Below are 21,209 nucleotides of genomic sequence, written 5' to 3' on the forward strand. Positions count from 1 at the left end.
TCTGGCTTCTCTTCCCCGTGCTTTTTGAAAATAATCCGCCCGAGGCCCTGATGAGGTTTGAACTCATGACCCCTGGTTTACGAGACCAGTGTTCTGCCACTGAGCTACAAGGCCACCTGCTGCTTGCTCACAGCCAACAACAGAAAGTGCAAAGAAACCATGGTTTTTACCTAGGTAGATCTCCAGGTATATGAATTTCTGGTTGTGTAAAAATGGCTGTATATCTCTGCATGTGTTCAGTACGTCATCATACATCTGATTTGCGAAAGCGTGTGTGCTTATGTTGGTGATACATTGTCGGTATGCGTTTGAGTATGTACTTTTACGGGTATGTATGTATTGAGTAGGATGCTGAACAGGTTCATGAGTTTAGATAGCAGGTCAGAATGATGGCAAAAGGAACATGTAAAAGGCAGACAACTAAAAGAAAAAAGAATTTGGGATGTAAGCTTGGGAGTTTACTAACTGCGCTGATTTTGGCTCCTATAATAGTAAAGAATGGAAACCTACGAGGAAAGTCTTTGACTAATTTCATTCTCCGCCTGCACCAATGAACTTATTTTTACATCTCTATTTCCATATCTGTACTCATTCCTGTCTTTCACAGGGAGGTTGAAAGACTTTGGTCTATGTTTAAATGCAGACTATAAAGAAAAAATACGACGAAGGTGGGATTCGAACCCACGCGTGCAGAGCACAATGGATTAGCAGTCCATCGCCTTAACCACTCGCCACCTCGTCTGTTTGGGAACGGTGCTCGAATCCCATGCTTAAAGAAGAGATAAAACAATGGTGGTGCAAAGTCAGTGAAAAATAGATCATGTTTGTCATAATAGAAACAAGATCGTTGACTCGTTCTTCCTTACCCGGCCATTGATAGATAAACACATCAAGTTGAAGTTCAGAAAAATATAACAAGAGCTCCTGAAGGGTTCACAACACTAATCCAGAGGAAGGTGCTTGAGCTTCCGTATGGCACACCATTAGTAGTAAAACCAGCATAACGCAAGCTCCAGTTTCCCAGTGTTTGGCATCATTCAACGTTTCCAGCCAAGATCAAAGTTCAGATGCTGCTGCTTCCTGTGATGTCATTGAATTTAAATAGTGAGTGATGGCAATAACCCTTTTCCAATTAAATTTTGCCACATCAACGTCCCTGAAAATAGAGAAAGGCGTGCAACCCAGAACCGCTGTACTGTTCAATAGAGTAAGGGCTTCACCGTGATCATCTGCATCTGTCATCACAAAATTATCAAGGTCTTTTTCTTGAAGAAATTAGGTCCAGAAAGCCGACCTTCCCCACAGACTATTCAGACACCTTGCGCTTGTGGCTTTGTTATAGGCCCGAATCCATTGGTAAAAGGTTGCACAGGTACAATGTGCAATATCAGTTCCTATTCAACAATGTTCAAGAAAATTACCATTTGGAGGCCCTGATGAGGATCGAACTCACGACCCCTGGTTTACAAGACCAGTGCTCTGCCACTGAGCTACAGAGCCCCTCAGGTTACGACGCATAACAGCAACACAACGAGCACACAACATGATGTTTACTGGGTAGACATATTTGAAGGGTGTGTGAGAATGTATGTATATGATTGTGATTTGACCTGTTTTTTTCTGGCCGATTTTTTGAGGAGCAGCTAATTTGTGCGTATTCCGTGCAATTTTAGGGTGACTAATGAGGAGATGTGATGCGTGAAAGTTGAAAAAAACATGTACATGGCAGCAGAGAGACAATATGGATATTACCTTTGCTTTTTTAAATTTCTATCCGGATTCTGGCTCAAAGGGTAGTCAAGCACAGCAGATTGCATTCCTGCCAGTAACACGACAACCTTGTTTGTGTCCTTCTTAATCAACTAACATGCATATTTTCACTTTTGTCTGTATGTTCTTTGAAAGCCAATGGCAATGGTGCTTAGAGCAATGCAGATGTTTAAAAAAGATTTCAAAAGTTAAAATCGACAAAGGTGGGATTCGAAACCACGCGTGTACAGCAGATTAGCAGTCCATCGCCTTAACCACTCGGCCACCTCGTCTACAGGGATTATGTTAGGCATTCAAGTCTTTACAGGTAATAACACAAACATCTTCAAAATAGAACCACAATGCGTTCCTTGTTGAGGTACATCCAGCCGTTTGCAGGAAAACTGCCTCACTTGCTGTTGAGAAAAATTCATCAAAGTCCTGGGGTGTTTATAGGCATCGCCAAGATGACATTGGGAGGTGTTTCAATTGACACGTGTTGAATATGAGGAAGAGCATCATGCTGGCTCCAGTGGCACTGCCTGCAGCATGACAAAAATGTAGAAGGGACATTTGACTGCACCATTGGCTGAACATCAGTGGCAAAGTGTATATCAGGCTAAAAGGTAAGCTCCAGTGGCACAATATGGGCACTACAAGGCACCCATAATTTGGTGTCAGCTAAAAAGACAATGCCAGAGCTTGTGGGTGCTTTTGTACACTTGTGTGTGTGTTTGTGGGTGTAGTTTCATGTCGAAAACCAAAACACAGCAGCTCCAGTGGCGCAATCGGTTAGCGCGCGGTACTTATACAGCAGTACATGCAGTGAGCAATGCCGAGGTTGTGAGTTCAAGCCTCACCTGGAGCAACTTTGGAACTTTTTACTAATTCACCTCAAAACTGAATTATTGAACCAATAAATGTTCTGGACATTTTTTGGTTCACCTCAAGGTTTCCTTGATTGTCAGTTAATGTTGTATGACAGCTCCTCTGCCTTTTAGACATGGAATACTCATTGCAAGTTATTTATGGGGTGTTTGCGCTTTAAATACAGCTACGGAGGGTTTTAGAAAATAGAACAGAAAATAAAAAATGTCAACTGTTATTATACTCCATTTTCTGCTGAGCACCACTTACGGAAGACATTTGTAAAGGTAGAAAAAGGGTTACTGGAGTAGGATCCAGGAGACAATATGAACTTACAAAGAATAATGTTGTCTATTTACTGCATTATCGCCTTTGAAGCAAACCTCTGAGAATAAATACCCTTTCACTAATCAGGCAGTCACTTTGATAAAATCAAGCAGAACAAGGATGCTGATAGGAACTCGCCTCATTTGCATATGGGCTAGGGCTTCTGGGAGCCATGAGAATTAGGAGTTGAAGGTTTTGCAGATCGAGATTGCTAAAGGGCTGGGCATTTGCACAGACCTCTCCATGCCTGATTGGTGCCGAAGGTTAGTTGCAAGTGGTCCCCTGCTCACCCTACCTTACACAGGGCCATGCCCAGTTAGGCCCCTCAGGGCTAGGCCCGGCAGGGCTAAGCCCGGCGTTCGTCAGGCGAAGTGCCTGGACCCCTGCTCATCATACCTCAGAATCTGGTCTAGCTATTGCAGACATGGGGAATGGTGCTTATATCCCATTGACAGCGCCCACAAGCTGCATACTAATAGCCAATGATGTGTGAATGCGGTCAGGGTAGCAGACATATAGAACAATTGGGTGGGTTTGCTTCCGAACTGGATGCACAGGAGCAGGAGAGAATGGCTGTTGGCGATGTATGCAACTTGCTCTGCGTGAACACATCTACCGACCCCTTCCCCTACACACACGGGCACATACACACACACACACACACATAGCCATTGGAGCTATGCAGAGCTAATCAGAAAGATTGGTAATCATTAGAACATGAAAGATATGTGTTCATTTTTTATTAAACTTGTGGACTCCCGCAGAAACGGAGGGACTCACATCTCTAATTGAGGCTTGCTTACCTCTATACAAATGTGTTTGCTGGCTGTCTTTCTTCAACTGGTATGTGCGGTTGTGTCTGTCTTTGTCTTTCAACACGCCTGGCACGTTTACATTATCAAAGAGATGATTGTATGGAGATGGGGAACACCCCTCCGTTGCATTGTGAACTTGAACAGTCTTTTCACCAAAGCAGCTACATGCGACATTGCAAGGTTTTTGTCAGTCTTTGCCTGAAAACATTAGGCCTTCCTCTCGAACTCTATTTCACTCCTTCTGTGGAAGACTTCAATTATGAGGATGCATCCCGTCATAAAAGGTTCTCTGTAGATGGTGCAACTCTGGCTTCTCTTCCCCGTGCTTTTTGAAAATAATCCGCCCAAGGCCCTGATGAGGTTTGAACTCATGACCCCTGGTTTACGAGACCAGTGCTCTGCCACTGAGCTACAAGGACACCTGCTGCTTGCTCACAGCCAACAACAGAAAGTGCAAAGAAACCATGGTTTTTACCTAGGTAGATCTCCAGGTATATGAATTTCTGGTTGTGTAAAAATGGCTGTATATCTCTGCATGTGTTCAGTACGTCATCATACATCTGATTTGCGAAAGCGTGTGTGCTTATGTTGGTGATACATTGTCGGTATGCGTTTGAGTATGTACTTTTACGGGTATGTATGTATTGAGTAGGATGCTGAACAGGTTCATGAGTTTAGATAGCAGGTCAGAATGATGGCAAAAGGAACATGTAAAAGGCAGACAACTAAAAGAAAAAAGAATTTGGGATGTAAGCTTGGGAGTTTACTAACTGCGCTGATTTTGGCTCCTATAATAGTAAAGAATGGAAACCTACGAGGAAAGTCTTTGACTAATTTCATTCTCCGCCTGCACCAATGAACTTATTTTTACATCTCTATTTCCATATCTGTACTCATTCCTGTCTTTCACAGGGAGGTTGAAAGACTTTGGTCTATGTTTAAATGCAGACTATAAAGAAAAAATACGACGAAGGTGGGATTCGAACCCACGCGTGCAGAGCACAATGGATTAGCAGTCCATCGCCTTAACCACTCGGCCACCTCGTCTGTTTGGAAACGGTGCTCGAATCCCATGCTTAAAGAAGAGATAAAACAATGGTGGTGCAAAGTCAGTGAAAAATAGATCATGTTTGTCATAATAGAAACAAGATCGTTGACTCGTTCTTCCTTACCCGGCCATTGATAGATAAACACATCAAGTTGAAGTTCAGAAAAATATAACTAGAGCTCCTGGAGGGTTCACAACACTAATCCAGAGGAAGGTGCTTGAGCTTCCGTATGGCACACCATTAGTAGTAAAACCAGCATAACGCAAGCTCCAGTTTCCCAGTGTTTGGCATCATTCAACGTTTCCAGCCAAGATCAAAGTTCAGATGCTGCTGCTTCCTGTGATGTCATTGAATTTAAATAGTGAGTGATGGCAATAACCCTTTTCCAATTAAATTTTGCCACATCAACGTCCCTGAAAATAGAGAAAGGCGTGCAACCCAGAACCGCTGTACTGTTCAATAGAGTAAGGGCTTCACCGTGATCATCTGCATCTGTCATCACAAAATTATCAAGGTCTTTTTCTTGAAGAAATTAGGTCCAGAAAGCCGACCTTCCCCACAGACTATTCAGACACCTTGCGCTTGTGGCTTTGTTATAGGCCCGAATCCATTGGTAAAAGGTTGCACAGGTACAATGTGCAATATCAGTTCCTATTCAACAATGTTCAAGAAAATTACCATTTGGAGGCCCTGATGAGGATCGAACTCACGACCCCTGGTTTACAAGACCAGTGCTCTGCCACTGAGCTACAGAGCCCCTCAGGTTACGACGCATAACAGCAACACAACGAGCACACAACATGATGTTTACTGGGTAGACATATTTGAAGGGTGTGTGTGAATGTATGTATATGATTGTGATTTGACCTGTTTTTTTCTGGCCGATTTTTTGAGGAGCAGCTAATTTGTGCGTATTCCGTGCAATTTTAGGGTGACTAATGAGGAGATGTGATGCGTGAAAGTTGAAAAAAACATGTACATGGCAGCAGAGAGACAATATGGATATTACCTTTGCTTTTTTAAATTTCTATCCGGATTCTGGCTCAAAGGGTAGTCAAGCACAGCAGATTGCATTCCTGCCAGTAACACGACAACCTTGTTTGTGTCCTTCTTAATCAACTAACATGCATATTTTCACTTTTGTCTGTATGTTCTTTGAAAGCCAATGGCAATGGTGCTTAGAGCAATGCAGATGTTTAAAAAAGATTTCAAAAGTTAAAATCGACAAAGGTGGGATTCGAAACCACGCGTGTACAGCAGATTAGCAGTCCATCGCCTTAACCACTCGGCCACCTCGTCTACAGGGATTATGTTAGGCATTCAAGTCTTTACAGGTAATAACACAAACATCTTCAAAATAGAACCACAATGCGTTCCTTGTTGAGGTACATCCAGCCGTTTGCAGGAAAACTGCCTCACTTGCTGTTGAGAAAAATTCATCAAAGTCCTGGGGTGTTTATAGGCATCGCCAAGATGACATTGGGAGGTGTTTCAATTGACACGTGTTGAATATGAGGAAGAGCATCATGCTGGCTCCAGTGGCACTGCCTGCAGCATGACAAAAATGTAGAAGGGACATTTGACTGCACCATTGGCTGAACATCAGTGGCAAAGTGTATATCAGGCTAAAAGGTAAGCTCCAGTGGCACAATATGGGCACTACAAGGCACCCATAATTTGGTGTCAGCTAAAAAGACAATGCCAGAGCTTGTGGGTGCTTTTGTACACTTGTGTGTGTGTTTGTGGGTGTAGTTTCATGTCGAAAACCAAAACACAGCAGCTCCAGTGGCGCAATCGGTTAGCGCGCGGTACTTATACAGCAGTACATGCAGTGAGCAATGCCGAGGTTGTGAGTTCAAGCCTCACCTGGAGCAACTTTGGAACTTTTTACTAATTCACCTCAAAACTGAATTATTGAACCAATAAATGTTCTGGACATTTTTTGGTTCACCTCAAGGTTTCCTTGATTGTCAGTTAATGTTGTATGACAGCTCCTCTGCCTTTTAGACATGGAATACTCATTGCAAGTTATTTATGGGGTGTTTGCGCTTTAAATACAGCTACGGAGGGTTTTTGAAAATAGAACAGAAAATAAAAAATGTCAACTGTTATTATACTCCATTTTCTGCTGAGCACCACTTACGGAAGACATTTGTAAAGGTAGAAAAAGGGTTACTGGAGTAGGATCCAGGAGACAATATCAACTTACAAAGAATAATGTTGTCTATTTACTGCATTATCGCCTTTGAAGCAAACCTCTGAGAATAAATACCCTTTCACTAATCAGGCAGTCACTTTGATAAAATCAAGCAGAACAAGGATGCTGATAGGAACTCGCCTCATTTGCATATGGGCTAGGGCTTCTGGGAGCCATGAGAATTAGGAGTTGAAGGTTTTGCAGATCGAGATTGCTAAAGGGCTGGGCATTTGCACAGACCTCTCCATGCCTGATTGGTGCCGAAGGTTAGTTGCAAGTGGTCCCCTGCTCACCCTACCTTACACAGGGCCATGCCCAGTTAGGCCCCTCAGGGCTAGGCCCGGCAGGGCTAAGCCCGGCGTTCGTCAGGCGAAGTGCCTGGACCCCTGCTCATCATACCTCAGAATCTGGTCTAGCTATTGCAGACATGGGGAATGGTGCTTATATCCCATTGACAGCGCCCACAAGCTGCATACTAATAGCCAATGATGTGTGAATGCGGTCAGGGTAGCAGACATATAGAACAATTGGGTGGGTTCGCTTCCGAACTGGATGCACAGGAGCAGGAGAGAATGGCTGTTGGCGATGTATGCAACTTGCTCTGCGTGAACACATCTACCGACCCCTTCCCCTACACACACGGGCACATACACACACACACACACACATAGCCATTGGAGCTATGCAGAGCTAATCAGAAAGATTGGTAATCATTAGAACATGAAAGATATGTGTTCATTTTTTATTAAACTTGTGGACTCCCGCAGAAACGGAGGGACTCACATCTCTAATTGAGGCTTGCTTACCTCTATACAAATGTGTTTGCTGGCTGTCTTTCTTCAACTGGTATGTGCGGTTGTGTCTGTCTTTGTCTTTCAACACGCCTGGCACGTTTACATTATCAAAGAGATGATTGTATGGAGATGGGGAACACCCCTCCGTTGCATTGTGAACTTGAACAGTCTTTTCACCAAAGCAGCTACATGCGACATTGCAAGGTTTTTGTCAGTCTTTGCCTGAAAACATTAGGCCTTCCTCTCGAACTCTATTTCACTCCTTCTGTGGAAGACTTCAATTATGAGGATGCATCCCGTCATAAAAGGTTCTCTGTAGATGGTGCAACTCTGGCTTCTCTTCCCCGTGCTTTTTGAAAATAATCCGCCCAAGGCCCTGATGAGGTTTGAACTCATGACCCCTGGTTTACGAGACCAGTGCTCTGCCACTGAGCTACAAGGCCACCTGCTGCTTGCTCACAGCCAACAACAGAAAGTGCAAAGAAACCATGGTTTTTACCTAGGTAGATCTCCAGGTATATGAATTTCTGGTTGTGTAAAAATGGCTGTATATCTCTGCATGTGTTCAGTACGTCATCATACATCTGATTTGCGAAAGCGTGTGTGCTTATGTTGGTGATACATTGTCGGTATGCGTTTGAGTATGTACTTTTACGGGTATGTATGTATTGAGTAGGATGCTGAACAGGTTCATGAGTTTAGATAGCAGGTCAGAATGATGGCAAAAGGAACATGTAAAAGGCAGACAACTAAAAGAAAAAAGAATTTGGGATGTAAGCTTGGGAGTTTACTAACTGCGCTGATTTTGGCTCCTATAATAGTAAAGAATGGAAACCTACGAGGAAAGTCTTTGACTAATTTCATTCTCCGCCTGCACCAATGAACTTATTTTTACATCTCTATTTCCATATCTGTACTCATTCCTGTCTTTCACAGGGAGGTTGAAAGACTTTGGTCTATGTTTAAATGCAGACTATAAAGAAAAAATACGACGAAGGTGGGATTCGAACCCACGCGTGCAGAGCACAATGGATTAGCAGTCCATCGCCTTAACCACTCGGCCACCTCGTCTGTTTGGGAACGGTGCTCGAATCCCATGCTTAAAGAAGAGATAAAACAATGGTGGTGCAAAGTCAGTGAAAAATAGATCATGTTTGTCATAATAGAAACAAGATCGTTGACTCGTTCTTCCTTACCCGGCCATTGATAGATAAACACATCAAGTTGAAGTTCAGAAAAATATAACAAGAGCTCCTGGAGGGTTCACAACACTAATCCAGAGGAAGGTGCTTGAGCTTCCGTATGGCACACCATTAGTAGTAAAACCAGCATAACGCAAGCTCCAGTTTCCCAGTGTTTGGCATCATTCAACGTTTCCAGCCAAGATCAAAGTTCAGATGCTGCTGCTTCCTGTGATGTCATTGAATTTAAATAGTGAGTGATGGCAATAACCCTTTTCCAATTAAATTTTGCCACATCAACGTCCCTGAAAATAGAGAAAGGCGTGCAACCCAGAACCGCTGTACTGTTCAATAGAGTAAGGGCTTCACCGTGATCATCTGCATCTGTCATCACAAAATTATCAAGGTCTTTTTCTTGAAGAAATTAGGTCCAGAAAGCCGACCTTCCCCACAGACTATTCAGACACCTTGCGCTTGTGGCTTTGTTATAGGCCCGAATCCATTGGTAAAAGGTTGCACAGGTACAATGTGCAATATCAGTTCCTATTCAACAATGTTCAAGAAAATTACCATTTGGAGGCCCTGATGAGGATCGAACTCACGACCCCTGGTTTACAAGACCAGTGCTCTGCCACTGAGCTACAGAGCCCCTCAGGTTACGACGCATAACAGCAACACAACGAGCACACAACATGATGTTTACTGGGTAGACATATTTGAAGGGTGTGTGAGAATGTATGTATATGATTGTGATTTGACCTGTTTTTTTCTGGCCGATTTTTTGAGGAGCAGCTAATTTGTGCGTATTCCGTGCAATTTTAGGGTGACTAATGAGGAGATGTGATGCGTGAAAGTTGAAAAAAACATGTACATGGCAGCAGAGAGACAATATGGATATTACCTTTGCTTTTTTAAATTTCTATCCGGATTCTGGCTCAAAGGGTAGTCAAGCACAGCAGATTGCATTCCTGCCAGTAACACGACAACCTTGTTTGTGTCCTTCTTAATCAACTAACATGCATATTTTCACTTTTGTCTGTATGTTCTTTGAAAGCCAATGGCAATGGTGCTTAGAGCAATGCAGATGTTTAAAAAAGATTTCAAAAGTTAAAATCGACAAAGGTGGGATTCGAAACCACGCGTGTACAGCAGATTAGCAGTTCATCGCCTTAACCACTCGGCCACCTCGTCTACAGGGATTATGTTAGGCATTCAAGTCTTTACAGGTAATAACACAAACATCTTCAAAATAGAACCACAATGCGTTCCTTGTTGAGGTACATCCAGCCGTTTGCAGGAAAACTGCCTCACTTGCTGTTGAGAAAAATTCATCAAAGTCCTGGGGTGTTTATAGGCATCGCCAAGATGACATTGGGAGGTGTTTCAATTGACACGTGTTGAATATGAGGAAGAGCATCATGCTGGCTCCAGTGGCACTGCCTGCAGCATGACAAAAATGTAGAAGGGACATTTGACTGCACCATTGGCTGAACATCAGTGGCAAAGTGTATATCAGGCTAAAAGGTAAGCTCCAGTGGCACAATATGGGCACTACAAGGCACCCATAATTTGGTGTCAGCTAAAAAGACAATGCCAGAGCTTGTGGGTGCTTTTGTACACTTGTGTGTGTGTTTGTGGGTGTAGTTTCATGTCGAAAACCAAAACACAGCAGCTCCAGTGGCGCAATCGGTTAGCGCGCGGTACTTATACAGCAGTACATGCAGTGAGCAATGCCGAGGTTGTGAGTTCAAGCCTCACCTGGAGCAACTTTGGAACTTTTTACTAATTCACCTCAAAACTGAATTATTGAACCAATAAATGTTCTGGACATTTTTTGGTTCACCTCAAGGTTTCCTTGATTGTCAGTTAATGTTGTATGACAGCTCCTCTGCCTTTTAGACATGGAATACTCATTGCAAGTTATTTATGGGGTGTTTGCGCTTTAAATACAGCTACGGAGGGTTTTTGAAAATAGAACAGAAAATAAAAAATGTCAACTGTTATTATACTCCATTTTCTGCTGAGCACCACTTACGGAAGACATTTGTAAAGGTAGAAAAAGGGTTACTGGAGTAGGATCCAGGAGACAATATCAACTTACAAAGAATAATGTTGTCTATTTACTGCATTATCGCCTTTGAAGCAAACCTCTGAGAATAAATACCCTTTCACTAATCAGGCAGTCACTTTGATAAAATCAAGCAGAACAAGGATGCTGATAGGAACTCGCCTCATTTGCATATGGGCTAGGGCTTCTGGGAGCCATGAGAATTAGGAGTTGAAGGTTTTGCAGATCGAGATTGCTAAAGGGCTGGGCATTTGCACAGACCTCTCCATGCCTGATTGGTGCCGAAGGTTAGTTGCAAGTGGTCCCCTGCTCACCCTACCTTACACAGGGCCATGCCCAGTTAGGCCCCTCAGGGCTAGGCCCGGCAGGGCTAAGCCCGGCGTTCGTCAGGCGAAGTGCCTGGACCCCTGCTCATCATACCTCAGAATCTGGTCTAGCTATTGCAGACATGGGGAATGGTGCTTATATCCCATTGACAGCGCCCACAAGCTGCATACTAATAGCCAATGATGTGTGAATGCGGTCAGGGTAGCAGACATATAGAACAATTGGGTGGGTTCGCTTCCGAACTGGATGCACAGGAGCAGGAGAGAATGGCTGTTGGCGATGTATGCAACTTGCTCTGCGTGAACACATCTACCGACCCCTTCCCCTACACACACGGGCACATACACACACACACACACACATAGCCATTGGAGCTATGCAGAGCTAATCAGAAAGATTGGTAATCATTAGAACATGAAAGATATGTGTTCATTTTTTATTAAACTTGTGGACTCCCGCAGAAACGGAGGGACTCACATCTCTAATTGAGGCTTGCTTACCTCTATACAAATGTGTTTGCTGGCTGTCTTTCTTCAACTGGTATGTGCGGTTGTGTCTGTCTTTGTCTTTCAACACGCCTGGCACGTTTACATTATCAAAGAGATGATTGTATGGAGATGGGGAACACCCCTCCGTTGCATTGTGAACTTGAACAGTCTTTTCACCAAAGCAGCTACATGCGACATTGCAAGGTTTTTGTCAGTCTTTGCCTGAAAACATTAGGCCTTCCTCTCGAACTCTATTTCACTCCTTCTGTGGAAGACTTCAATTATGAGGATGCATCCCGTCATAAAAGGTTCTCTGTAGATGGTGCAACTCTGGCTTCTCTTCCCCGTGCTTTTTGAAAATAATCCGCCCGAGGCCCTGATGAGGTTTGAACTCATGACCCCTGGTTTACGAGACCAGTGTTCTGCCACTGAGCTACAAGGCCACCTGCTGCTTGCTCACAGCCAACAACAGAAAGTGCAAAGAAACCATGGTTTTTACCTAGGTAGATCTCCAGGTATATGAATTTCTGGTTGTGTAAAAATGGCTGTATATCTCTGCATGTGTTCAGTACGTCATCATACATCTGATTTGCGAAAGCGTGTGTGCTTATGTTGGTGATACATTGTCGGTATGCGTTTGAGTATGTACTTTTACGGGTATGTATGTATTGAGTAGGATGCTGAACAGGTTCATGAGTTTAGATAGCAGGTCAGAATGATGGCAAAAGGAACATGTAAAAGGCAGACAACTAAAAGAAAAAAGAATTTGGGATGTAAGCTTGGGAGTTTACTAACTGCGCTGATTTTGGCTCCTATAATAGTAAAGAATGGAAACCTACGAGGAAAGTCTTTGACTAATTTCATTCTCCGCCTGCACCAATGAACTTATTTTTACATCTCTATTTCCATATCTGTACTCATTCCTGTCTTTCACAGGGAGGTTGAAAGACTTTGGTCTATGTTTAAATGCAGACTATAAAGAAAAAATACGACGAAGGTGGGATTCGAACCCACGCGTGCAGAGCACAATGGATTAGCAGTCCATCGCCTTAACCACTCGCCACCTCGTCTGTTTGGGAACGGTGCTCGAATCCCATGCTTAAAGAAGAGATAAAACAATGGTGGTGCAAAGTCAGTGAAAAATAGATCATGTTTGTCATAATAGAAACAAGATCGTTGACTCGTTCTTCCTTACCCGGCCATTGATAGATAAACACATCAAGTTGAAGTTCAGAAAAATATAACAAGAGCTCCTGGAGGGTTCACAACACTAATCCAGAGGAAGGTGCTTGAGCTTCCGTATGGCACACCATTAGTAGTAAAACCAGCATAACGCAAGCTCCAGTTTCCCAGTGTTTGGCATCATTCAACGTTTCCAGCCAAGATCAAAGTTCAGATGCTGCTGCTTCCTGTGATGTCATTGAATTTAAATAGTGAGTGATGGCAATAACCCTTTTCCAATTAAATTTTGCCACATCAACGTCCCTGAAAATAGAGAAAGGCGTGCAACCCAGAACCGCTGTACTGTTCAATAGAGTAAGGGCTTCACCGTGATCATCTGCATCTGTCATCACAAAATTATCAAGGTCTTTTTCTTGAAGAAATTAGGTCCAGAAAGCCGACCTTCCCCACAGACTATTCAGACACCTTGCGCTTGTGGCTTTGTTATAGGCCCGAATCCATTGGTAAAAGGTTGCACAGGTACAATGTGCAATATCAGTTCCTATTCAACAATGTTCAAGAAAATTACCATTTGGAGGCCCTGATGAGGATCGAACTCACGACCCCTGGTTTACAAGACCAGTGCTCTGCCACTGAGCTACAGAGCCCCTCAGGTTACGACGCATAACAGCAACACAACGAGCACACAACATGATGTTTACTGGGTAGACATATTTGAAGGGTGTGTGAGAATGTATGTATATGATTGTGATTTGACCTGTTTTTTTCTGGCCGATTTTTTGAGGAGCAGCTAATTTGTGCGTATTCCGTGCAATTTTAGGGTGACTAATGAGGAGATGTGATGCGTGAAAGTTGAAAAAAACATGTACATGGCAGCAGAGAGACAATATGGATATTACCTTTGCTTTTTTAAATTTCTATCCGGATTCTGGCTCAAAGGGTAGTCAAGCACAGCAGATTGCATTCCTGCCAGTAACACGACAACCTTGTTTGTGTCCTTCTTAATCAACTAACATGCATATTTTCACTTTTGTCTGTATGTTCTTTGAAAGCCAATGGCAATGGTGCTTAGAGCAATGCAGATGTTTAAAAAAGATTTCAAAAGTTAAAATCGACAAAGGTGGGATTCGAAACCACGCGTGTACAGCAGATTAGCAGTCCATCGCCTTAACCACTCGGCCACCTCGTCTACAGGGATTATGTTAGGCATTCAAGTCTTTACAGGTAATAACACAAACATCTTCAAAATAGAACCACAATGCGTTCCTTGTTGAGGTACATCCAGCCGTTTGCAGGAAAACTGCCTCACTTGCTGTTGAGAAAAATTCATCAAAGTCCTGGGGTGTTTATAGGCATCGCCAAGATGACATTGGGAGGTGTTTCAATTGACACGTGTTGAATATGAGGAAGAGCATCATGCTGGCTCCAGTGGCACTGCCTGCAGCATGACAAAAATGTAGAAGGGACATTTGACTGCACCATTGGCTGAACATCAGTGGCAAAGTGTATATCAGGCTAAAAGGTAAGCTCCAGTGGCACAATATGGGCACTACAAGGCACCCATAATTTGGTGTCAGCTAAAAAGACAATGCCAGAGCTTGTGGGTGCTTTTGTACACTTGTGTGTGTGTTTGTGGGTGTAGTTTCATGTCGAAAACCAAAACACAGCAGCTCCAGTGGCGCAATCGGTTAGCGCGCGGTACTTATACAGCAGTACATGCAGTGAGCAATGCCGAGGTTGTGAGTTCAAGCCTCACCTGGAGCAACTTTGGAACTTTTTACTAATTCACCTCAAAACTGAATTATTGAACCAATAAATGTTCTGGACATTTTTTGGTTCACCTCAAGGTTTCCTTGATTGTCAGTTAATGTTGTATGACAGCTCCTCTGCCTTTTAGACATGGAATACTCATTGCAAGTTATTTATGGGGTGTTTGCGCTTTAAATACAGCTACGGAGGGTTTTAGAAAATAGAACAGAAAATAAAAAATGTCAACTGTTATTATACTCCATTTTCTGCTGAGCACCACTTACGGAAGACATTTGTAAAGGTAGAAAAAGGGTTACTGGAGTAGGATCCAGGAGACAATATGAACTTACAAAGAATAATGTTGTCTATTTACTGCATTATCGCCTTTGAAGCAAACCTCTGAGAATAAATACCCTTTCACTAATCAGGCAGTCACTTTGATAAAATCAAGCAGAACAAGGATGCTGATAGGAACTCGCCTCATTTGCATATGGGCTAGGGCTTCTGGGAGCCATGAGAATTAGGAGTTGAAGGTTTTGCAGATCGAGATTGCTAAAGGGCTGGGCATTTGCACAGACCTCTCCATGCCTGATTGGTGCCGAAGGTTAGTTGCAAGTGGTCCCCTGCTCACCCTACCTTACACAGGGCCATGCCCAGTTAGGCCCCTCAGGGCTAGGCCCGGCAGGGCTAAGCCCGGCGTTCGTCAGGCGAAGTGCCTGGACCCCTGCTCATCATACCTCAGAATCTGGTCTAGCTATTGCAGACATGGGGAATGGTGCTTATATCCCATTGACAGCGCCCACAAGCTGCATACTAATAGCCAATGATGTGTGAATGCGGTCAGGGTAGCAGACATATAGAACAATTGGGTGGGTTTGCTTCCGAACTGGATGCACAGGAGCAGGAGAGAATGGCTGTTGGCGATGTATGCAACTTGCTCTGCGTGAACACATCTACCGACCCCTTCCCCTACACACACGGGCACATACACACACACACACACACATAGCCATTGGAGCTATGCAGAGCTAATCAGAAAGATTGGTAATCATTAGAACATGAAAGATATGTGTTCATTTTTTATTAAACTTGTGGACTCCCGCAGAAACGGAGGGACTCACATCTCTAATTGAGGCTTGCTTACCTCTATACAAATGTGTTTGCTGGCTGTCTTTCTTCAACTGGTATGTGCGGTTGTGTCTGTCTTTGTCTTTCAACACGCCTGGCACGTTTACATTATCAAAGAGATGATTGTATGGAGATGGGGAACACCCCTCCGTTGCATTGTGAACTTGAACAGTCTTTTCACCAAAGCAGCTACATGCGACATTGCAAGGTTTTTGTCAGTCTTTGCCTGAAAACATTAGGCCTTCCTCTCGAACTCTATTTCACTCCTTCTGTGGAAGACTTCAATTATGAGGATGCATCCCGTCATAAAAGGTTCTCTGTAGATGGTGCAACTCTGGCTTCTCTTCCCCGTGCTTTTTGAAAATAATCCGCCCAAGGCCCTGATGAGGTTTGAACTCATGACCCCTGGTTTACGAGACCAGTGCTCTGCCACTGAGCTACAAGGACACCTGCTGCTTGCTCACAGCCAACAACAGAAAGTGCAAAGAAACCATGGTTTTTACCTAGGTAGATCTCCAGGTATATGAATTTCTGGTTGTGTAAAAATGGCTGTATATCTCTGCATGTGTTCAGTACGTCATCATACATCTGATTTGCGAAAGCGTGTGTGCTTATGTTGGTGATACATTGTCGGTATGCGTTTGAGTATGTACTTTTACGGGTATGTATGTATTGAGTAGGATGCTGAACAGGTTCATGAGTTTAGATAGCAGGTCAGAATGATGGCAAAAGGAACATGTAAAAGGCAGACAACTAAAAGAAAAAAGAATTTGGGATGTAAGCTTGGGAGTTTACTAACTGCGCTGATTTTGGCTCCTATAATAGTAAAGAATGGAAACCTACGAGGAAAGTCTTTGACTAATTTCATTCTCCGCCTGCACCAATGAACTTATTTTTACATCTCTATTTCCATATCTGTACTCATTCCTGTCTTTCACAGGGAGGTTGAAAGACTTTGGTCTATGTTTAAATGCAGACTATAAAGAAAAAATACGACGAAGGTGGGATTCGAACCCACGCGTGCAGAGCACAATGGATTAGCAGTCCATCGCCTTAACCACTCGGCCACCTCGTCTGTTTGGAAACGGTGCTCGAATCCCATGCTTAAAGAAGAGATAAAACAATGGTGGTGCAAAGTCAGTGAAAAATAGATCATGTTTGTCATAATAGAAACAAGATCGTTGACTCGTTCTTCCTTACCCGGCCATTGATAGATAAACACATCAAGTTGAAGTTCAGAAAAATATAACTAGAGCTCCTGGAGGGTTCACAACACTAATCCAGAGGAAGGTGCTTGAGCTTCCGTATGGCACACCATTAGTAGTAAAACCAGCATAACGCAAGCTCCAGTTTCCCAGTGTTTGGCATCATTCAACGTTTCCAGCCAAGATCAAAGTTCAGATGCTGCTGCTTCCTGTGATGTCATTGAATTTAAATAGTGAGTGATGGCAATAACCCTTTTCCAATTAAATTTTGCCACATCAACGTCCCTGAAAATAGAGAAAGGCGTGCAACCCAGAACCGCTGTACTGTTCAATAGAGTAAGGGCTTCACCGTGATCATCTGCATCTGTCATCACAAAATTATCAAGGTCTTTTTCTTGAAGAAATTAGGTCCAGAAAGCCGACCTTCCCCACAGACTATTCAGACACCTTGCGCTTGTGGCTTTGTTATAGGCCCGAATCCATTGGTAAAAGGTTGCACAGGTACAATGTGCAATATCAGTTCCTATTCAACAATGTTCAAGAAAATTACCATTTGGAGGCCCTGATGAGGATCGAACTCACGACCCCTGGTTTACAAGACCAGTGCTCTGCCACTGAGCTACAGAGCCCCTCAGGTTACGACGCATAACAGCAACACAACGAGCACACAACATGATGTTTACTGGGTAGACATATTTGAAGGGTGTGTGTGAATGTATGTATATGATTGTGATTTGACCTGTTTTTTTCTGGCCGATTTTTTGAGGAGCAGCTAATTTGTGCGTATTCCGTGCAATTTTAGGGTGACTAATGAGGAGATGTGATGCGTGAAAGTTGAAAAAAACATGTACATGGCAGCAGAGAGACAATATGGATATTACCTTTGCTTTTTTAAATTTCTATCCGGATTCTGGCTCAAAGGGTAGTCAAGCACAGCAGATTGCATTCCTGCCAGTAACACGACAACCTTGTTTGTGTCCTTCTTAATCAACTAACATGCATATTTTCACTTTTGTCTGTATGTTCTTTGAAAGCCAATGGCAATGGTGCTTAGAGCAATGCAGATGTTTAAAAAAGATTTCAAAAGTTAAAATCGACAAAGGTGGGATTCGAAACCACGCGTGTACAGCAGATTAGCAGTCCATCGCCTTAACCACTCGGCCACCTCGTCTACAGGGATTATGTTAGGCATTCAAGTCTTTACAGGTAATAACACAAACATCTTCAAAATAGAACCACAATGCGTTCCTTGTTGAGGTACATCCAGCCGTTTGCAGGAAAACTGCCTCACTTGCTGTTGAGAAAAATTCATCAAAGTCCTGGGGTGTTTATAGGCATCGCCAAGATGACATTGGGAGGTGTTTCAATTGACACGTGTTGAATATGAGGAAGAGCATCATGCTGGCTCCAGTGGCACTGCCTGCAGCATGACAAAAATGTAGAAGGGACATTTGACTGCACCATTGGCTGAACATCAGTGGCAAAGTGTATATCAGGCTAAAAGGTAAGCTCCAGTGGCACAATATGGGCACTACAAGGCACCCATAATTTGGTGTCAGCTAAAAAGACAATGCCAGAGCTTGTGGGTGCTTTTGTACACTTGTGTGTGTGTTTGTGGGTGTAGTTTCATGTCGAAAACCAAAACACAGCAGCTCCAGTGGCGCAATCGGTTAGCGCGTGGTACTTATACAGCAGTACATGCAGTGAGCAATGCCGAGGTTGTGAGTTCAAGCCTCACCTGGAGCAACTTTGGAACTTTTTACTAATTCACCTCAAAACTGAATTATTGAACCAATAAATGTTCTGGACATTTTTTGGTTCACCTCAAGGTTTCCTTGATTGTCAGTTAATGTTGTATGACAGCTCCTCTGCCTTTTAGACATGGAATACTCATTGCAAGTTATTTATGGGGTGTTTGCGCTTTAAATACAGCTACGGAGGGTTTTTGAAAATAGAACAGAAAATAAAAAATGTCAACTGTTATTATACTCCATTTTCTGCTGAGCACCACTTACGGAAGACATTTGTAAAGGTAGAAAAAGGGTTACTGGAGTAGGATCCAGGAGACAATATCAACTTACAAAGAATAATGTTGTCTATTTACTGCATTATCGCCTTTGAAGCAAACCTCTGAGAATAAATACCCTTTCACTAATCAGGCAGTCACTTTGATAAAATCAAGCAGAACAAGGATGCTGATAGGAACTCGCCTCATTTGCATATGGGCTAGGGCTTCTGGGAGCCATGAGAATTAGGAGTTGAAGGTTTTGCAGATCGAGATTGCTAAAGGGCTGGGCATTTGCACAGACCTCTCCATGCCTGATTGGTGCCGAAGGTTAGTTGCAAGTGGTCCCCTGCTCACCCTACCTTACACAGGGCCATGCCCAGTAAGGCCCCTCAGGGCTAGGCCCGGCAGGGCTAAGCCCGGCGTTCGTCAGGCGAAGTGCCTGGACCCCTGCTCATCATACCTCAGAATCTGGTCTAGCTATTGCAGACATGGGGAATGGTGCTTATATCCCATTGACAGCGCCCACAAGCTGCATACTAATAGCCAATGATGTGTGAATGCGGTCAGGGTAGCAGACATATAGAACAATTGGGTGGGTTCGCTTCCGAACTGGATGCACAGGAGCAGGAGAGAATGGCTGTTGGCGATGTATGCAACTTGCTCTGCGTGAACACATCTACCGACCCCTTCCCCTACACACACGGGCACATACACACACACACACACACATAGCCATTGGAGCTATGCAGAGCTAATCAGAAAGATTGGTAATCATTAGAACATGAAAGATATGTGTTCATTTTTTATTAAACTTGTGGACTCCCGCAGAAACGGAGGGACTCACATCTCTAATTGAGGCTTGCTTACCTCTATACAAATGTGTTTGCTGGCTGTCTTTCTTCAACTGGTATGTGCGGTTGTGTCTGTCTTTGTCTTTCAACACGCCTGGCACGTTTACATTATCAAAGAGATGATTGTATGGAGATGGGGAACACCCCTCCGTTGCATTGTGAACTTGAACAGTCTTTTCACCAAAGCAGCTACATGCGACATTGCAAGGTTTTTGTCAGTCTTTGCCTGAAAACATTAGGCCTTCCTCTCGAACTCTATTTCACTCCTTCTGTGGAAGACTTCAATTATGAGGATGCATCCCGTCATAAAAGGTTCTCTGTAGATGGTGCAACTCTGGCTTCTCTTCCCCGTGCTTTTTGAAAATAATCCGCCCAAGGCCCTGATGAGGTTTGAACTCATGACCCCTGGTTTACGAGACCAGTGCTCTGCCACTGAGCTACAAGGCCACCTGCTGCTTGCTCACAGCCAACAACAGAAAGTGCAAAGAAACCATGGTTTTTACCTAGGTAGATCTCCAGGTATATGAATTTCTGGTTGTGTAAAAATGGCTGTATATCTCTGCATGTGTTCAGTACGTCATCATACATCTGATTTGCGAAAGCGTGTGTGCTTATGTTGGTGATACATTGTCGGTATGCGTTTGAGTATGTACTTTTACGGGTATGTATGTATTGAGTAGGATGCTGAACAGGTTCATGAGTTTAGATAGCAGGTCAGAATGATGGCAAAAGGAACATGTAAAAGGCAGACAACTAAAAGAAAAAAGAATTTGGGATGTAAGCTTGGGAGTTTACTAACTGCGCTGATTTTGGCTCCTATAATAGTAAAGAATGGAAACCTACGAGGAAAGTCTTTGACTAATTTCATTCTCCGCCTGCACCAATGAACTTATTTTTACATCTCTATTTCCATATCTGTACTCATTCCTGTCTTTCACAGGGAGGTTGAAAGACTTTGGTCTATGTTTAAATGCAGACTATAAAGAAAAAATACGACGAAGGTGGGATTCGAACCCACGCGTGCAGAGCACAATGGATTAGCAGTCCATCGCCTTAACCACTCGGCCACCTCGTCTGTTTGGGAACGGTGCTCGAATCCCATGCTTAAAGAAGAGATAAAACAATGGTGGTGCAAAGTCAGTGAAAAATAGATCATGTTTGTCATAATAGAAACAAGATCGTTGACTCGTTCTTCCTTACCCGGCCATTGATAGATAAACACAT

At 43.4% G+C, this 21,209-nt stretch overlaps 22 non-coding genes across 22 annotated transcripts; 5 read left to right on the forward strand and 17 right to left on the reverse strand.

The window, feature by feature from the left end:
- Window positions 1–42: 42 nt before the first annotated feature.
- On the reverse strand, window positions 43–114 carry TRNAT-CGU (transfer RNA threonine (anticodon CGU)). Its single transcript has one exon. It is a non-coding gene; the product is annotated as a tRNA-Thr (tRNA).
- A 546-nt stretch (window positions 115–660) lies between these two features.
- Window positions 661–741, reverse strand: TRNAS-GCU (transfer RNA serine (anticodon GCU)). The gene has a single exon. It is a non-coding gene; the product is annotated as a tRNA-Ser (tRNA).
- Window positions 742–1,428: 687 nt separating this feature from the next.
- On the reverse strand, window positions 1,429–1,500 carry TRNAT-UGU (transfer RNA threonine (anticodon UGU)). Its single transcript has one exon. It is a non-coding gene; the product is annotated as a tRNA-Thr (tRNA).
- Window positions 1,501–2,522: 1,022 nt separating this feature from the next.
- On the forward strand, window positions 2,523–2,617 carry TRNAI-UAU (transfer RNA isoleucine (anticodon UAU)). Its single transcript has 2 exons — window positions 2,523–2,560; window positions 2,582–2,617. It is a non-coding gene; the product is annotated as a tRNA-Ile (tRNA).
- A 1,488-nt stretch (window positions 2,618–4,105) lies between these two features.
- Window positions 4,106–4,177, reverse strand: TRNAT-CGU (transfer RNA threonine (anticodon CGU)). Its single transcript has one exon. It is a non-coding gene; the product is annotated as a tRNA-Thr (tRNA).
- Window positions 4,178–4,723: 546 nt separating this feature from the next.
- Window positions 4,724–4,805, reverse strand: TRNAS-GCU (transfer RNA serine (anticodon GCU)). Its single transcript has one exon. It is a non-coding gene; the product is annotated as a tRNA-Ser (tRNA).
- A 687-nt stretch (window positions 4,806–5,492) lies between these two features.
- Window positions 5,493–5,564, reverse strand: TRNAT-UGU (transfer RNA threonine (anticodon UGU)). The gene has a single exon. It is a non-coding gene; the product is annotated as a tRNA-Thr (tRNA).
- A 1,022-nt stretch (window positions 5,565–6,586) lies between these two features.
- TRNAI-UAU (transfer RNA isoleucine (anticodon UAU)) lies at window positions 6,587–6,681 on the forward strand. Its single transcript has 2 exons — window positions 6,587–6,624; window positions 6,646–6,681. It is a non-coding gene; the product is annotated as a tRNA-Ile (tRNA).
- A 1,488-nt stretch (window positions 6,682–8,169) lies between these two features.
- On the reverse strand, window positions 8,170–8,241 carry TRNAT-CGU (transfer RNA threonine (anticodon CGU)). Its single transcript has one exon. It is a non-coding gene; the product is annotated as a tRNA-Thr (tRNA).
- Window positions 8,242–8,787: 546 nt separating this feature from the next.
- Window positions 8,788–8,869, reverse strand: TRNAS-GCU (transfer RNA serine (anticodon GCU)). Its single transcript has one exon. It is a non-coding gene; the product is annotated as a tRNA-Ser (tRNA).
- A 687-nt stretch (window positions 8,870–9,556) lies between these two features.
- Window positions 9,557–9,628, reverse strand: TRNAT-UGU (transfer RNA threonine (anticodon UGU)). Its single transcript has one exon. It is a non-coding gene; the product is annotated as a tRNA-Thr (tRNA).
- Window positions 9,629–10,650: 1,022 nt separating this feature from the next.
- TRNAI-UAU (transfer RNA isoleucine (anticodon UAU)) lies at window positions 10,651–10,745 on the forward strand. Its single transcript has 2 exons — window positions 10,651–10,688; window positions 10,710–10,745. It is a non-coding gene; the product is annotated as a tRNA-Ile (tRNA).
- Window positions 10,746–12,233: 1,488 nt separating this feature from the next.
- Window positions 12,234–12,305, reverse strand: TRNAT-CGU (transfer RNA threonine (anticodon CGU)). The gene has a single exon. It is a non-coding gene; the product is annotated as a tRNA-Thr (tRNA).
- Window positions 12,306–12,851: 546 nt separating this feature from the next.
- On the reverse strand, window positions 12,852–12,932 carry TRNAS-GCU (transfer RNA serine (anticodon GCU)). The gene has a single exon. It is a non-coding gene; the product is annotated as a tRNA-Ser (tRNA).
- A 687-nt stretch (window positions 12,933–13,619) lies between these two features.
- On the reverse strand, window positions 13,620–13,691 carry TRNAT-UGU (transfer RNA threonine (anticodon UGU)). The gene has a single exon. It is a non-coding gene; the product is annotated as a tRNA-Thr (tRNA).
- Window positions 13,692–14,713: 1,022 nt separating this feature from the next.
- TRNAI-UAU (transfer RNA isoleucine (anticodon UAU)) lies at window positions 14,714–14,808 on the forward strand. Its single transcript has 2 exons — window positions 14,714–14,751; window positions 14,773–14,808. It is a non-coding gene; the product is annotated as a tRNA-Ile (tRNA).
- A 1,488-nt stretch (window positions 14,809–16,296) lies between these two features.
- On the reverse strand, window positions 16,297–16,368 carry TRNAT-CGU (transfer RNA threonine (anticodon CGU)). Its single transcript has one exon. It is a non-coding gene; the product is annotated as a tRNA-Thr (tRNA).
- A 546-nt stretch (window positions 16,369–16,914) lies between these two features.
- TRNAS-GCU (transfer RNA serine (anticodon GCU)) lies at window positions 16,915–16,996 on the reverse strand. The gene has a single exon. It is a non-coding gene; the product is annotated as a tRNA-Ser (tRNA).
- Window positions 16,997–17,683: 687 nt separating this feature from the next.
- TRNAT-UGU (transfer RNA threonine (anticodon UGU)) lies at window positions 17,684–17,755 on the reverse strand. Its single transcript has one exon. It is a non-coding gene; the product is annotated as a tRNA-Thr (tRNA).
- Window positions 17,756–18,777: 1,022 nt separating this feature from the next.
- Window positions 18,778–18,872, forward strand: TRNAI-UAU (transfer RNA isoleucine (anticodon UAU)). Its single transcript has 2 exons — window positions 18,778–18,815; window positions 18,837–18,872. It is a non-coding gene; the product is annotated as a tRNA-Ile (tRNA).
- Window positions 18,873–20,360: 1,488 nt separating this feature from the next.
- TRNAT-CGU (transfer RNA threonine (anticodon CGU)) lies at window positions 20,361–20,432 on the reverse strand. Its single transcript has one exon. It is a non-coding gene; the product is annotated as a tRNA-Thr (tRNA).
- A 546-nt stretch (window positions 20,433–20,978) lies between these two features.
- On the reverse strand, window positions 20,979–21,060 carry TRNAS-GCU (transfer RNA serine (anticodon GCU)). Its single transcript has one exon. It is a non-coding gene; the product is annotated as a tRNA-Ser (tRNA).
- Between the last annotated feature and the right edge of the window lie 149 nt (window positions 21,061–21,209).

The sequence above is a fragment of the Ambystoma mexicanum genome, chromosome 13 (genome assembly GCF_040938575.1).
Source record: "Ambystoma mexicanum isolate Mex_15411 chromosome 13, UKY_AmexF1_1, whole genome shotgun sequence".
Lineage (NCBI taxonomy): Eukaryota > Metazoa > Chordata > Amphibia > Caudata > Ambystomatidae > Ambystoma > Ambystoma mexicanum.